The sequence below is a fragment of the Canis lupus genome, chromosome 19 (genome assembly GCF_011100685.1).
Source record: "Canis lupus familiaris isolate Mischka breed German Shepherd chromosome 19, alternate assembly UU_Cfam_GSD_1.0, whole genome shotgun sequence".
Taxonomy (NCBI): domain Eukaryota; kingdom Metazoa; phylum Chordata; class Mammalia; order Carnivora; family Canidae; genus Canis; species Canis lupus.
Window position 1 is genome coordinate 20,602,778 of NC_049240.1, and position 14,283 is coordinate 20,617,060.

The window sequence follows — 14,283 nt, forward strand, 5'->3', positions numbered from 1 at the left end:
AAAATTATAAAATTAATTTGCTCCCTTAATTAGATTATAATCTGGTGGAGGAGTTAATGTTTACAGATATGAAACTATCACAGACTTAAGAGATGAATTAAAGTTGGCTTAAAATTGTGTCATACCCCCCACCCGCCCCACCACAAAGACAGCTACCTGGGTGTCCTCAACACTTTGATATCCTCTTCTCTTTAATGTTTAAATACAGTAACTTGGCTTTCTCTCACGCGCTATGAAGAACCCAGTAACCACTCCAATAGCTGAGAATAATTGCTGAAGCATTTCTTCTAGTTTTCTCTTGCTTCAGTTTTCTGATTCTAGTCTTTAATGATTTATATGTGGCATCTCACTTCTGCAGTTGCTGCCCTTGGGCTGCTCACCTTTGCCCCCAACAGGCTATAGCTCTGATTCCTTCAGTCCTTTAGAAGCCATTGACACAAGACAGAACTTTATTTAAGACTTGAAAGAGTGGAAGGTGTGGTTTACAGCACAGAATAGACATTAAAATTTAACATATATATTATTACCATTTTGAGGCATGGGTGCCTTCTCACTGTCCATGCTTCCTTAGACCTATAGACTTAGCTACATTTTCTCGGATTCTCCTGTATGTCTTCTTCTCCAGTATTTCCAAACTTCTTACTCTCTTATACACAATCTCAGATAATCCATATCTATCCTTTAACTCTGAAGAACAATTTGGCACCCCTTTTATAATACCTGCTATAGAGAAATCTCACTGCTCCCAAAGATCCTGCCAAGCAATCTCTCTTTAAAGTGAATCACCTTTCCTTATATAGAAATGCTACTTACCTAGTATGTGAAAGTGGTTGTAGTCTGTTAGTTATTACTTTGGAATAGTAGAGAATCAGTAAGAGAGAGCTCCCTGGGTTAGACCTGTCCATCAGACTTTGTGGAGAAAATAGGAATTGGGTCAGATCAAAGAGGCGCTAGCACTTGAGTAGATTGAAAAAAGGAAGATATTCCTATTCGGTAAACAAGCAAATAAGGATTGAAATATGGAACTATGCCTGACTTATGTAGGAGAGAGAGAAAGAGGAGAAGTGCTTGACGAGAATCGAGGCATGGTGAAGAGTAGAATGTGAGCTCAGGGAAAGAGTTTGGTGACTTAACAATCAATTATAGCTTAACTAGACGGCATCAAAAAAATTCAAACTTGGAACAAGAGAAAGCAAGAAGTGGAGTCTCTGTGGGATTCTTTAACAGATGTGTGACACGGTAAAGAAATATTTGGAAAAGTTTAGTTGATGTAACAGAGATGTGTTGATGGAATAAAAGCCTGGAGGCAGAGAAGTCAGTGTGATACAGCAGTAACTGTGAGGGGAGGCTGAAGACATGAGCCAGCCTGCCAATGCTGGAAGGGAAGAGGGTGGTGAGAATTGAGAAAGAATGGCAAGGATCCACCATGGTTAAGCTCAAGCCTACTGACCAGCATCACTGCCCTGACAGATTTGGTGAGAAGCTGGGACAGGAACGTGAACAGGAGAGGAGAAAGCTGTCCTCCAAACTGATGGGATTGTGCCAAAGCTATGATTCAGTGGCAATTTTCTACCCCACTTTCCTTTCAGGACTTCCCTTTGTACCTCTCAAGATTTATATACCACTATTTGCTAATATAACTACGGAAATTTTTAAAAATTATTTTTAAGTTCAATTTGCCAACAGATAGTATTAACACTCAGTGTGGAAAATTTTAAAATATGTATATATTTAATCTTTTACAATTTTTTTATTGCTTTAGATAACACAGGTAGTGAATGTGGATTGAAAAATAATTGATAAAATAATATCAAGTGATCCACCATCTAGGAAGGGGAGGTAGGTGGGCCGGGGGTGGGGGTGACTGGGTGATGGGCACTTGATGGGATGAGCACTGGGTGTTATTCTATATGTTGGCAAATTGAACACCAATAAAAAATAAATTTATACATAGAAAAAGAAGAAAGAGAAAGAAAGAAAGAAAGAAAGAAAGAAAGAGAAGAAAGAAAGAAAGAAAGAAAGAAAGAAAGAAAGAAAAAAGAAAGAAAAAGAAAGAGAAAGAAAGAAAGAAGAAAGAAAGAAAGAAAGAAAGAAAGAAAGAAAGAAAGAAAAAGAAAGAAAAAAAGAAAGAGAAAGAAAGAGAGAGAGAAAAAAGTGATCCACCATCTAGAGATACACCCTTCTGACATTAGGCTGTTGAATGCACTATATTTTTACAAATTAATATGTAATTCATTAATGTCAAGTTGGCCTTCTGTCCAGTTCATATGTTTTCTTAATTTGGACTTCTATAAAAGCTTTTTACGAGGGATCCCTGGGTGGCGCAGCGGTTTGGCGCCTGCCTTTGGCCCAGGGCGCGATCCTGGAGACCCGGGATCGAGTCCCACGTCGGGCTCCCGGTGCATGGAGCCTGCTTCTCCCTCTGCCTGTGTCTCTGCCTCTCTCTCTCTCTGTGACTATCATAAATAAATAAATTAAAAAAGAAAGAAAAAAAGAAAAAAAAAAAAGGTTTTTACGAAAGACCGGTTCCGGGCGCGGGGGCAGATCGCGCCCCCGTCCCCCCCACCCCACCCCCCCCCACCCCCCCCCGCACGCGGCGGCCGCCTGAAGGATGCGGCTCCCAGGAGACGTTTTGATGCCTTTAGCTGATGAATACGATCCCATGTCTCCTGACGATTATGAGAAAGTAGTGAAACGCCAAAGAGAGGAACGACAGAGACAGCGGGAGCTGGAAAGACAAAGAAATAGAAGAGCGAGGAAAGAGGCGTAGAGACGGACAGGAAGCTAGTGGGTTTTCGAGGCGACCAGATCCAGCTGTGATGAGGCCGAGGATTATGAGCGGGAGAGGCGGAGAAGAAGCATGGGCGGAGCTGCCATTGCACCACCCACTTCTCTTGTAGAGAAGGACAAAGAGTTGCCCCGAGATTTCCCTTGCGAAGAGGATTCCAGACCTCACTCTCCGTCTTCCAAAGCTGCTATCCCCCCTCCAGTGTACGAGGAACAAGACAGCCCCAGATCTCCGCCTGCACCTGGCAGCTCCTTCCTTGCCAACATGGATGGCACAGGAGCACATAAAATCATGCAGAAGTACCGCTTCCGGGAAGGCCAGGGTCTTGGGAAGCACCAACAAGGGCTGAGCATAGCACTGTCCGTGGAGAAGACAGGCAAGCGAGGAGGCAAGATCATTGTGGGTGATGCCACCGAGAAAGATGCATCCAAGGAGTCAGATTCAAATCCATTAACTGAAATACTTAAGTGTCCTACCAAAGTGGTCCTCCTAAGGAGCATGGTTGATGCAGGAGAGGTAGATGAAGACTTGGAAGCAGAAACCAAGGAAGAGTGTGAACAATACGGCAAAGTTGGAAAATGTGCGATATTTGAAATTCCTGGTGCCCCTGATGATGAAACAGTACGAATATTTTTAGAGTTTGAGAGAGTTGGGTCAGCAATTAAAGCTGTTGTTGATCTTTTTTTTTTTAAGATTTTATTTATTTATTCATAGAGACACAGCTAGAGAGAGAGAGGCAGAGACACAGGCAGAGGGAGAAGCAGGCTCCATGCAGAAAGCCTGATGTGGGACTCGATCCCGGGTCTCCAGGATCACACCCTGGGCTGCAGGCGGCGCTAAACCGCTGCGCCACCTGAATGGGAGGTAATTTGGTGGACGGGTGGTAAAAGCACGTTTCTACAATTTGGTTAAGTTCAGGGTCTTGGATTTGGTGGAACAAGTCTGATTTTAAGAACTAGAGCAGGAGTCATCTCAGATGATCCTTAAATGAGTTGCAGGCTGAGCAGAGAAGGAAAAGGCATCAGCCAGCCTGTGTGGCTGCTGCGTACAGAGATTCTTGGAAGGACTTCTAAGATATATGTTGAATGATCCCTTTTTTATTTTGTGGTTTTTAAAATATAGTATAAAAATCCTTAAAAAAAAAGACAAGTTCATTAACCTTTCTTTGTTTTGTTTTCTCCATTTAAAGCAATAAAGAAAAGAACACTTGGTATTAGTATTGCCAGGGTAGAATGGTTGCAAAAAGAAAGATAATATGAAAAGCAAGTGTCTCAGAAAAAAACCTCATTAACAGGGATGGGTTTCAAGCTTTGTGATTTCAATCTTTTCAGCCCATGACATTAACCTTCTCAGAAACTTCATACTTTCAAACCACCCATGTTTATTAAGACAAGCATTGAGAAAGTACTAAAGCCAAAAAAGATATCTTGTACCCTGAATTTACACTTACTCCAGTATCCACAAAGATTTGTTTGGCAGGCACTATTTTTTTAAAGAGAGGTTTTCTTTCTGCCGTTTATGGAGCCAGGAGTGAAGAAAACATAATAAAATATGTTATTTGAAACCAAAGACAACAGAATGTTCTGAGATGTCATTTATTTTGTTTAGTAACTTTAGCTATAGAAAGCTCAACAAATCCTACAGAGAGCTGTTCTTTAGAATGGAGAACTATTTTCTATCCCTTAATGATGACATATTTCTAAAGAAGAATGACTTGCCATTATCTCCTTAGGGTTCTAAACATAGCTAGAAGTCAATTTTAAAGTCTGCTGTAAGTTGTAAAGTTTTTAACAGCATTACCTTTGTTTTTCTAGTCTCGGGTCTGACAGTAAAATATATTTATTATTTTCAAGAGTTTTATAGACCTTCACTACTTCCCGGAAAATACAATGAATAGGAAGAAAGGATGAGCTAACTTGGTAAAGTAATTTGGGGATATAGAGATGAGATATCTGGTGCATATTTGTCAACGACCAGTGTCATTTATCAATGACCTTGGGAAGGTCATTTCATCTCTTTTTATTTAGACCTTATGTTAGCATCTTTTTAATGATTCTTCTCATTTAAGCCATTACTTAGAATACTAGAAAAAAGTCAAACTAACACTGATTTTCTAAGCACAGAGTGTGTATAAGACTGTCTACACGTCCATCACACAAAGGCAAGCTGCCCAAGCATCCCACAGGATGGCTTCACTGTACACTCTTGAAGGTGGATGCCTAATGATCTAGGGGCAAAATGCAACAGCCACACACCTGTGACCTCTTCAGTTTCCAAAAATGCTTAGGAGCAATTCTAACTAAAAAAATGACTGTGGATAAATTGCCTCAAGAACAAACGATTTCACATCTTAGAAGAAGGTCAAAGCAATGCATGTGTAAGTCTGGGTGACCCTCTGTTGATATTCTCAAATTAAAGAGAACTTTCAAGGTGTTACCCTCAGCCTCCTGTGCTCCTCCCTCACTTTCCCTCTAAGAGGCTTAAGACTTCAGCACTTTGGACCATGAGGAGTTGAAGAGGGCACCACTCCTAGAATATGTTCTAGCTAGACAAGGGAAAGGAGGGAAGAGGTGAAAAAAAAAAAAAAAAAAAAAAACAGTTGTAAAATTGTCATCCTGGTTCTGTGACTTCTAGTGCAACCTTATAATTTCAGTTTACTACTCTGACTTGTAACCAGATCACGTTACTAGGTGAGAAGAGGGTCCCTTGTTGTTATACATTCTGAGAGAAAACAAAATTTAGGGCACCAGAGAACAGGGAGTCTTTACTCTTGGTGTATCGTCTGGTATGCAACATATGTTTATTGAGCGCCCACCAGATGCTGAGTGCTGTGCTTGGCCCTGCTAAAGAATAGATAAAGATAGGTTAGGTCCCTTCCCCCAAGCTTACACTCGATTCAAGAGAAAAGATGAAAATACATCACTTTGATCATACCTAGCAAACAAAGTGAGGGTCAGCGGACCAGCAGCACTGGGTCACCTGAGATTTATTAGAAATGTGAATCATCAGGCTTTACCCCAGCCCTTCTGAGTCAGAAACTATATTTTACCAAGATCCCCAGGTAATTTTGTATGCAAACCAAAGTACTTTGAGAAGTACTAACAAATAGAACACTATTTTCTCCTCCCATGGGTCTATTATGCCACAACATTAAAAATAGCCACTGGCCCAGCTACATGCCAAGACCAAATGTGTATGTTCATGAAAGACAAGGATTAATTTAAAAGAAATATGCCTACGAGGCTGGAGATAACAGTAGACAAGCTTAGCAGAGAGGCTGTTGTTCATTTTTAGTGCTATCAGAGAATAAAAAAGAAGACATTCTTTTATTTAGCTTGCTATTTGTAGACCACTAAAAGGTACAAGTGACCTCATTAAAGGGAAGAAGGAAGAAAGATCTACAGTTTGAAATATGTTTCCATTAGTTTACAAGGCCAAAAAAGATAGCATCTGGAGGTTATTCAATTTTATAAAAGATTTTGTGATTTAGTGATTAAGATTCTTGTCTCCTTATTCTCTTTCTGGAATTAGCATTTCTCAACAAAAGGAGACCTATCAGCTAATGAAGGATTTTACTCAAAAGACATTTCAGTTACATGTAAGAAAACCAAAAGTATCAAGGTGAGTTGTGGAAGGCTACAGCATGTAATTTAAGTACAACATATGTAACATAATATCTAAATATTTTCATCTTTAAAAGTTATTTGAAATAAAAAACAGCCAATTTTTGTACTTAGTAAAGATAAAATCAATTTTAAAGTGATGGTTGATATCGGCAGAAAATGTACAAGTTACTTTGAATCACTGGACTATGAGGGAAACACCTAAGAATTTTTAATGATTACTAAATTGCTCTTCACAGTACTGATTACACTTTGCACTATATCCTGCAATTAGGTAGATGTATAATTATTACACATTACCATCGTATTACTATTCTTATACATTCATTCTTTATTCTTCTAGGTCCCTTAAAGAATCAATGACATTCCTGGAAGCTAAAATAGATTTCATTTATATTAATGCAGGTTCTGATTAGTTAATGGAAAATGATTCTATGCAAGTTCCTGTTTTGAATTATCCTTTATAGGTTTTTCACATGACTCTCTACTCTTTGTTTATTAGTATTTGTGGAGTGAAATGTAGTTCAAAAGAAGGAAGATGGGGCAGCCCTGGTGGCGCAGCGGTTTAGCGCCGCCTGCAGCCCGGGGTGTGGTCCTGGAGACCCGGGATCAAGTCCCACATCAGGCTTGTTGCATGGAGCCTGTTCTCCCTCTGCCTGTGTCTCTGCGTCTCTCTCTCTCTCTCTCTCTCTCTGTGCCTCTATGAATAAATAAATAAAATCTTTAAAAAAAAAAAAAAAAAGAAGGAAGATGTTCTTCCTTTTATCATTTCTGACTCTTTTTTAAATGCAAGATTAATCATGTTACTCATTAAACATGACTTCTGAAAATCGCATTTGGTCATTGAAGAACTATTTTTTCTCTTTTGTGGACTTCAATTCCCAATAGTGATGATATCTTACCATTTGCTGTGAGAAGGAAAACATAGCTGTGGCCCTAAAAGAAATTAAAAATATACTCTATTCTTGGTATATCGCCATTAATGGGAATATAAATTTGCAAGAACATTGCAAAGGCATTTGTTCTATCCAAAGTATTTGTGTTGCTTACCATGATGCTGTGGGATCCATGTTAGGAGATACACACATACATAGCCTGCGCCACTATAGAGTCTAACAATTGTGCTGTTGTTCTATTTGCTTGGTTTGGGTGTTTAATGAATTAACCATCACTATCTCTAATGTGTAAGGTGGGTCAAAAATATAAATACCTTAGAAATGAAATATAAATATGTAAGCATATGTATAGGGGGAAATGTGAAAATATTTATATTTCTAGAAATGTCTATATTTATATAAAATGTATAAGTGAACATAAAAATGTCAAACAGTAAGACTTTTAGTTCTAGAACATGAAAGTTCAGGTTTGTCATATTCTTTAGTTAGACACAAATATTTCTTCTCAAAGTAACACGTTTATTGTAAAAATGCACTTTGGGTGTCATGTTCATCATGAATGTTTCATAATTTGAGACATATAAAAAAATTTTTTTAGATAATCTCTAGACCCAACTTGGGACTCAAACTTATAAATAACCCCAAGATCAAAAGTCACATGCTCCACTGACTGAACCAGCCAGGCACCCTTAAAAATTATTTTTAATAGGGCGAGTAGTTTCTATTTTCTCACCAGATTTTCCAATGTTTATTTCATAATCATATCCTTATAGATACAGTTACTTTTAATTACAAGACCCTATTCTAACATTTTGCTATATGCATGAAAGAATCGATATCTCATCTTTTCAAAGTGAGGTAAGTCGTCTTCTGGGACAGTCTCATACAGATTCATGGAGATGTTGGTAATCAATAAAAAGAAAACTTAAATAGAGATCAGTGATTTTTCAAGTCTCAAAACAGAAATGAATAAATCAGACAAATTCAATTTTTACAAGAATGGCATAAAATAAAAAATCACAAAGGAAAGATAACTATTACTCCAACAGCCCACTGTAATCAAGCCAATACCAGAGTAAGAAGAAAATTCTTCAAGGTAAATGTTTCACACTAAGGTTTTCTTCTGTTCATTTTCTTGATGTTTATTTAGGAATCACAGCTGGGGTTTTTCCACATGCAATTTTCCATAAGTGGAAATCTGAATCTTCATGTTAACTTACATATTCTCTAAAATTGTGCCCTACGATTAGAGCTTCTATAATGATGGAATAAAGAAAGGGGCATTCTGGAGACATAATAATTGCCTATTTGGAGCCACAGGACTGAATTATCTGCTTTACAGAACTCAGAGTAAATTCTCTGCAAAACTCTTATTATGTAACTGACAGAATTTTGCTAATATTTTTGTTCCTTTGATTATTTATGTAAGAACTCATTCATGTATGTGATAAAGAACTGTGTGATGCTACTTTGTCCTACAATGCGGTATATGAAAGGGTCTTTTCTGGAATACAAACTCAATGGTATTTTCTTTACAATTCAGTTCATTTCATAACATATGACATATTATATATGAAGTACCTACTATGTGAGAAGTATAAGACCCTGTGTTTGACCCTACAAGGAATGGGATATAACAAGATAAATACGACTTAATCCAACAAAATTTCAATCTCGTAAAGAAAACAGAACACGTAGCATTAGTTACTCTACTATAATCTCCCCCACAAAAGTGTCATAGGAATTATTTAAACAAGGAGTAGACATATAGAGGACAGAGATAATTTCTTAATAGAGAAGGCTGAGGGAAAAGAGATTTGATCCCATGACTTAGGTAGCAGTCACAATGTTTTCAATCCAAATATCAGGCATACATTAAAAAAAAATTGGTACAGGCTTGCTTTCATAGTTTTTGGTCAATGGCATCATAACTCATTAGCATCTGCTAACACATCAGAAATTCCCCCCCAGCAGTCCTGCATTTATTGTCCTCTTCATCCCTACTCCTGGACCTCTTCCACACTGCTTCCATGGCACAGAAGACTCTGGGATAATCCCAGCCCTCTCTGTTTAGACACACTCAATGCCTCCTAGAAGTCCCAGTGGGAACAGAGATAGTCCTTTTTCGACTTCTCTATTTTTTAGAGTCCTCTAAATTTTTCTGCAGCTGTTATCACCTCTTACCTTTAGGGGACACTACCTTGAGGTAGAAAGATTTTGTGGCATAGATCCACAGTGGTGTGCACAAATGTATAACATATTGAAAAATGGTTAAGGTGTTGCCATGCTGATGGGTGCCTGGGTGGCTCGGTGTTTGAGCATCTGCCTTTGGCTCAGGGCATGATCCCAGGGCTCTGGGATCGAGTCCTACATCGAATTCCCTGTGAGCAGCCTGCTTCTCCCTCTGCCTATGTCTCTGCCTCTCTCTCTCTGTGTGTGTCTTATGAATAAATATATAAAATCTTTTTTTAAAAAAAGGATTTTTGGAAAAAAAAAAGGATTTTGCCATGCTGAGATGACAGAATGAAGTACTCTTTACATATTGCAAATAGGAAAGTTTAGAGGCCAGTTTCAACGTGCCACCTCAAAAAATGGGCTGGGGGTAGTGGTACACCTGGTTTGTCTGGGTGAAAGGAGAAGTAACAGGAGTGACTCAGTCAACATTCTGCCCATAGTGAAGTCATGTACAACAACATAGTAGAACAGCCGTTCGCTCATTCTTCCTTCCATGAACCCAGTACATCTAACATATATGTATCTTATGCTCTATCCAAGTACACGTGTCTTTGAGGTCAAGCATAATTCATCTATGAATCCTCAGCACCTAGCTGAAATGATGGGGATATATAATAAATTAATGATATACATTGATGATATATACTGTATTATGGTATTAAATAGTAAATCAATCAGTACTTGGGAGGAAAGATTAAAGGAAGACTACACAGTTATGATAATGTTCCTTTCCATGTTCTCTCTTTCATTTGTCCACCTCATCAACTTATTATGCTGGGAAGTTTTCACAAGGATTTAAGTGCAGAACATGTAATGGACACTGATATCATTGGTCTTGTACCTTAAAAAGTATAAAAGCCAGATTATAATATTAAGTCCATATGAATCAGTCACCAGTAACATTTAAATGTATAACACTTTTGCTAGAGTTAGCAGTGGAGGGGCTCTTAAAAGATTTTTATAATAAAGTGTTCCTTATGTACATCTAGAAGCACCCAAGAGTTAATTTTTTAAGAGAACCTACTATTGAGGAGCTCATGTACTCACCTACCATGATTCCCCACTATTTATAAGATAATATCTAAATTACTAGTGAAGCATTTAAGGACCTCTGATACATAACATGACCTCAACTCCCCCACTACTCCTGTACAAACATATTTTCTGATCTAATCAAACATACGTTACACATTGCATTTTTCCACCTCTGTTTATTTACACATGGCTCTCCTCTGTTCTCTCCTCCCTTTTACTGAAACAGAAATGTACCATATTCTTTAAAGTTCAGCACACAGCCCATCTCCATCAGGAACATTTTGCTGACTATGCCTCTTCCAAACTCTAAAAAACACTTGTTATCATTAATGACTATTTGGTATTCAGTAAATCATGTGCATGCATGTATCTGTGCATGTGTGGTTTGTGTATTTAAATGCAGCTATCTTCTCTCCCAAGTCAGGCTGGAAATTGCTATCTGACAAAATATATTTCACTGATTTTTAAATATCCACATCACCCAACAGGTTATTTTTCAATTAGTTCATTGGTTATTATGATCATAGTTTTATTTTTTCTATTTTAAAAAAATATTTATTTATTTACTTTAAAGAGAGAGAGTGGAGGGAGGGAAGGAAGGAGAGGGAGAGAGAAAAGCTTGAAACAGATTCCATGCTGACTGCCTAGCCCACTGTGAGGTTCAATCCCAGGATCCTGAGATCATGACCCAAGTCGCAATTGAGAGTTGGCCACTTAACTGACTGAATCACCCAGGCACCACATGATCATAGTTTTAAATGTATCTTAGGAAAAATATCAGAAATCGAGTGGATATTTTCTTCGATAGATAATTCAAAAAACATAAAAAAGTAAATACAATTAAGTACATTAATCACTCTGAACTTTATCTCATCTTGAGTCCCCTGTTTCTTCACTCTGATCTCCCTAATTTATTTTTACTTTCTGAATTTGGTCTGGTGAATCCTGTTCTTACCTCTATTTCACTGCTACCATTTGCACACATCTCAATATATATATATATAAACACTTCCCTATAATTTTTCCTATACAGATTCAACTTCCTTTACCAGATTTTAAGATCTGTGAGGTCACGGATTATTTCTTTTTAATCCTGTCTCTTTAGCTTCTAGCACATTGCCTCTTTGCTTCATAAGTGAATGAATCAGGACCTGAATCTTAAATAAGGCAAAGCACAAAATCATGTGTTTTTATTTTGTATACAAAGAAATCAAGGCTATGATAAGAAAGTGACCAAGTTAAAAAATCAGTGACAAAATGCAATCAGGACATCAACCTCTGGACACTTGGTCCAGCAAGTTACTACCATCCCCTACATAGCACTATCTTCACTGCAACCAGTCAAGGCTACTTCATGTAACTACCAGAAAGGACTTCCTCAGTTACAAGTGGTTTCCCAGGGTTAGAATTCATCCTATACACACATAATTTTTCTTTATCCAATTTCAACAATAAAAAATGATTGTTCTTACAGAATCCTTAACATATACTAAGTTCTAAGCTTTTACATCATTTAATACATTTAATTATCACAACCTTTCCTTTGTTACATATTTTTTATTCCCATCTTATGAATGTGGAAAATGAAATGTAAATTCAGTAATCTACTTAACCAAAACTATGGTAAGTAAAAAAAAAAAAAAAAATTGCATTCTATACTCAAAATGAAGCCCAGAGCTATTTTTTAGATTGTCAACAGACTATTTTAAAAATTAGAGCTGTCCTGGCCTAATATTTCTCCTTTGCAAGCATAGTGCTAATCTGCACAGTTAGCCAGAGAACACTATTAAATGACTGGGACAAAGAGCCTCTATTCTCAATTCCTTACCTTAAGCACATAAAACCTCTGAATCTATCACTGCAATGGAAAAAATAAATTACTGCCTTTCTAAATTCATTGTGTTTTTATGAGGGGAAAAAGACAGGAAGGATTGGATGAACTACAAAAGATCATACAAATGTCAATGGTTTGCTTAGGTCTGATTTTCACCACACCTTAGGCAAGGACTGTGTTGTGCACATTGTACAGATGAGGAAAACATAGATTCCAAATGGCTAAGGGGCTCTTTAGGGACATTAAGGAATGCAATGAGGTTGGATCCTAATGACTTGCCTCTCTTTCCAACACCCTTCTACTGCACCATGCCACCTTTCTGGTGGCTTTGCATATCAACATGATTCAATCTTCATCTTTGAATTAGAGAGAAATCCTGAAATTTTGTGATTTAACTCACTGGTCTAAATTTTGGATGCATATCTGAGTAAACATAAAAAATTGCACTACTTGTGAGTGTTGTTAATCCATTAAACAAAGGCACCACCAACCGCAGCTATGCATGTTTTCACATGCCACCATGCTGATCAGTTTGAGACCTCTCTACCAAGTGGGAATGGATTTGAAGCTTCATGTTAATTTAATCATTTCCTTCTCTACTGAGACTGTCAACAAGGCCACTGGTTGGCCTCCTTTTGATTTAGTATTTAAAATAACTCTTGATAATAGCAAAGGATCCTCATAATTTTTACAGGGGTTTTCATGATTTCTGTTCTAACTCCAGTCATTTACACATTTTGTACCTACCACAGAGCAGCAAACCACCTGGACAGCCTGGTTTGACAGATAGGGGAACATATGTATATGCCTCTGACATGTCCTTGGGCCCCTGTGTCTGGCTTTCCATTCTGGAGAATAAAAACAAGGACATTATGTGCAATTAGATTACCACATAAATATGTTTACATTTTTCACTCTCACACATACAAATATAACATTTTTTAATTTTTCACTTAATAAGTCATTAAGAAACAAACAATATGTTTGCTAAATATGTTTGCTTTGTCACATTCTTTAAGAATCCTGGATTTCTATTTCCTTTTTGGTGTGTTATGTGGCATCAATTTTTCTTACTCTAGTTAGGATGTAATCTCAATTGTTCAGTTTCTATTGAGCTTGGGTTCCCTCATACAACAATAATAAAAATAAGAGATGATAACAGCAATGAGAGTGATGCATTCAATATCCACGTCTATCAGTAAAGTAATTGAAACATTGTATCTCTTGGACTGAAGGTGGGGCCTGGATTCCACTCTCTGCTCTTCAATAACTGCAGAGCATTTTGGCCAAGTCTTAGGAACTCACCAGATCCAGGCTGCTCAGCTTTAAGTGAGAAGATAGGTTGACATCTTAGACCTCTTCTACTTTTAAACCTGCTGTGAGTGTATGAAATATTTAAGGATATACTACACAAATAATATATGGTGGAGGATACAAAACTATTGTCACTGTTCTCAGAGAGCTAATGATAAAAATAACGTAGAATAAGTGTAAGAAGCTAACGACAGAGACATTGGGTGTGAAAACCTTAACTCTTATATTAGGCTGTTCAGGCTGCTAAATCAAAATATCACAGAGTGGACAGTTCTAACAACAGAAATTTATTCTCTTGCAGTTCTGGAGGCTAGAAGTCCAAGAGCAAAGTGACATCAGGGTTGGTTTCTGATGAGACTTCTCTTGTTGGCTTGTAGACAGTCACCTTTTCATTGTGTCTTCACATTGCTTTCCTTCTGTGTGCAAAAAGAGAGAGAACTCTGGTGTCTCTTCCTCTTCTTATTAGGACCCTAGTACTATGGACTTAGGGCCCCACCCTTATGACCTCATTTAACCTTAACCAGCTCATGGAAGGAAGGCCCCATCTTCAAGTACCAT

General features: G+C 37.7%; 1 pseudogene; it reads left to right on the plus strand.

The window, feature by feature from the left end:
• Positions 1-2,611: 2,611 nt before the first annotated feature.
• LOC100682828 lies at positions 2,612-3,734 on the plus strand (annotated as a pseudogene).
• The last annotated feature ends 10,549 nt before the right edge of the window (positions 3,735-14,283 follow it).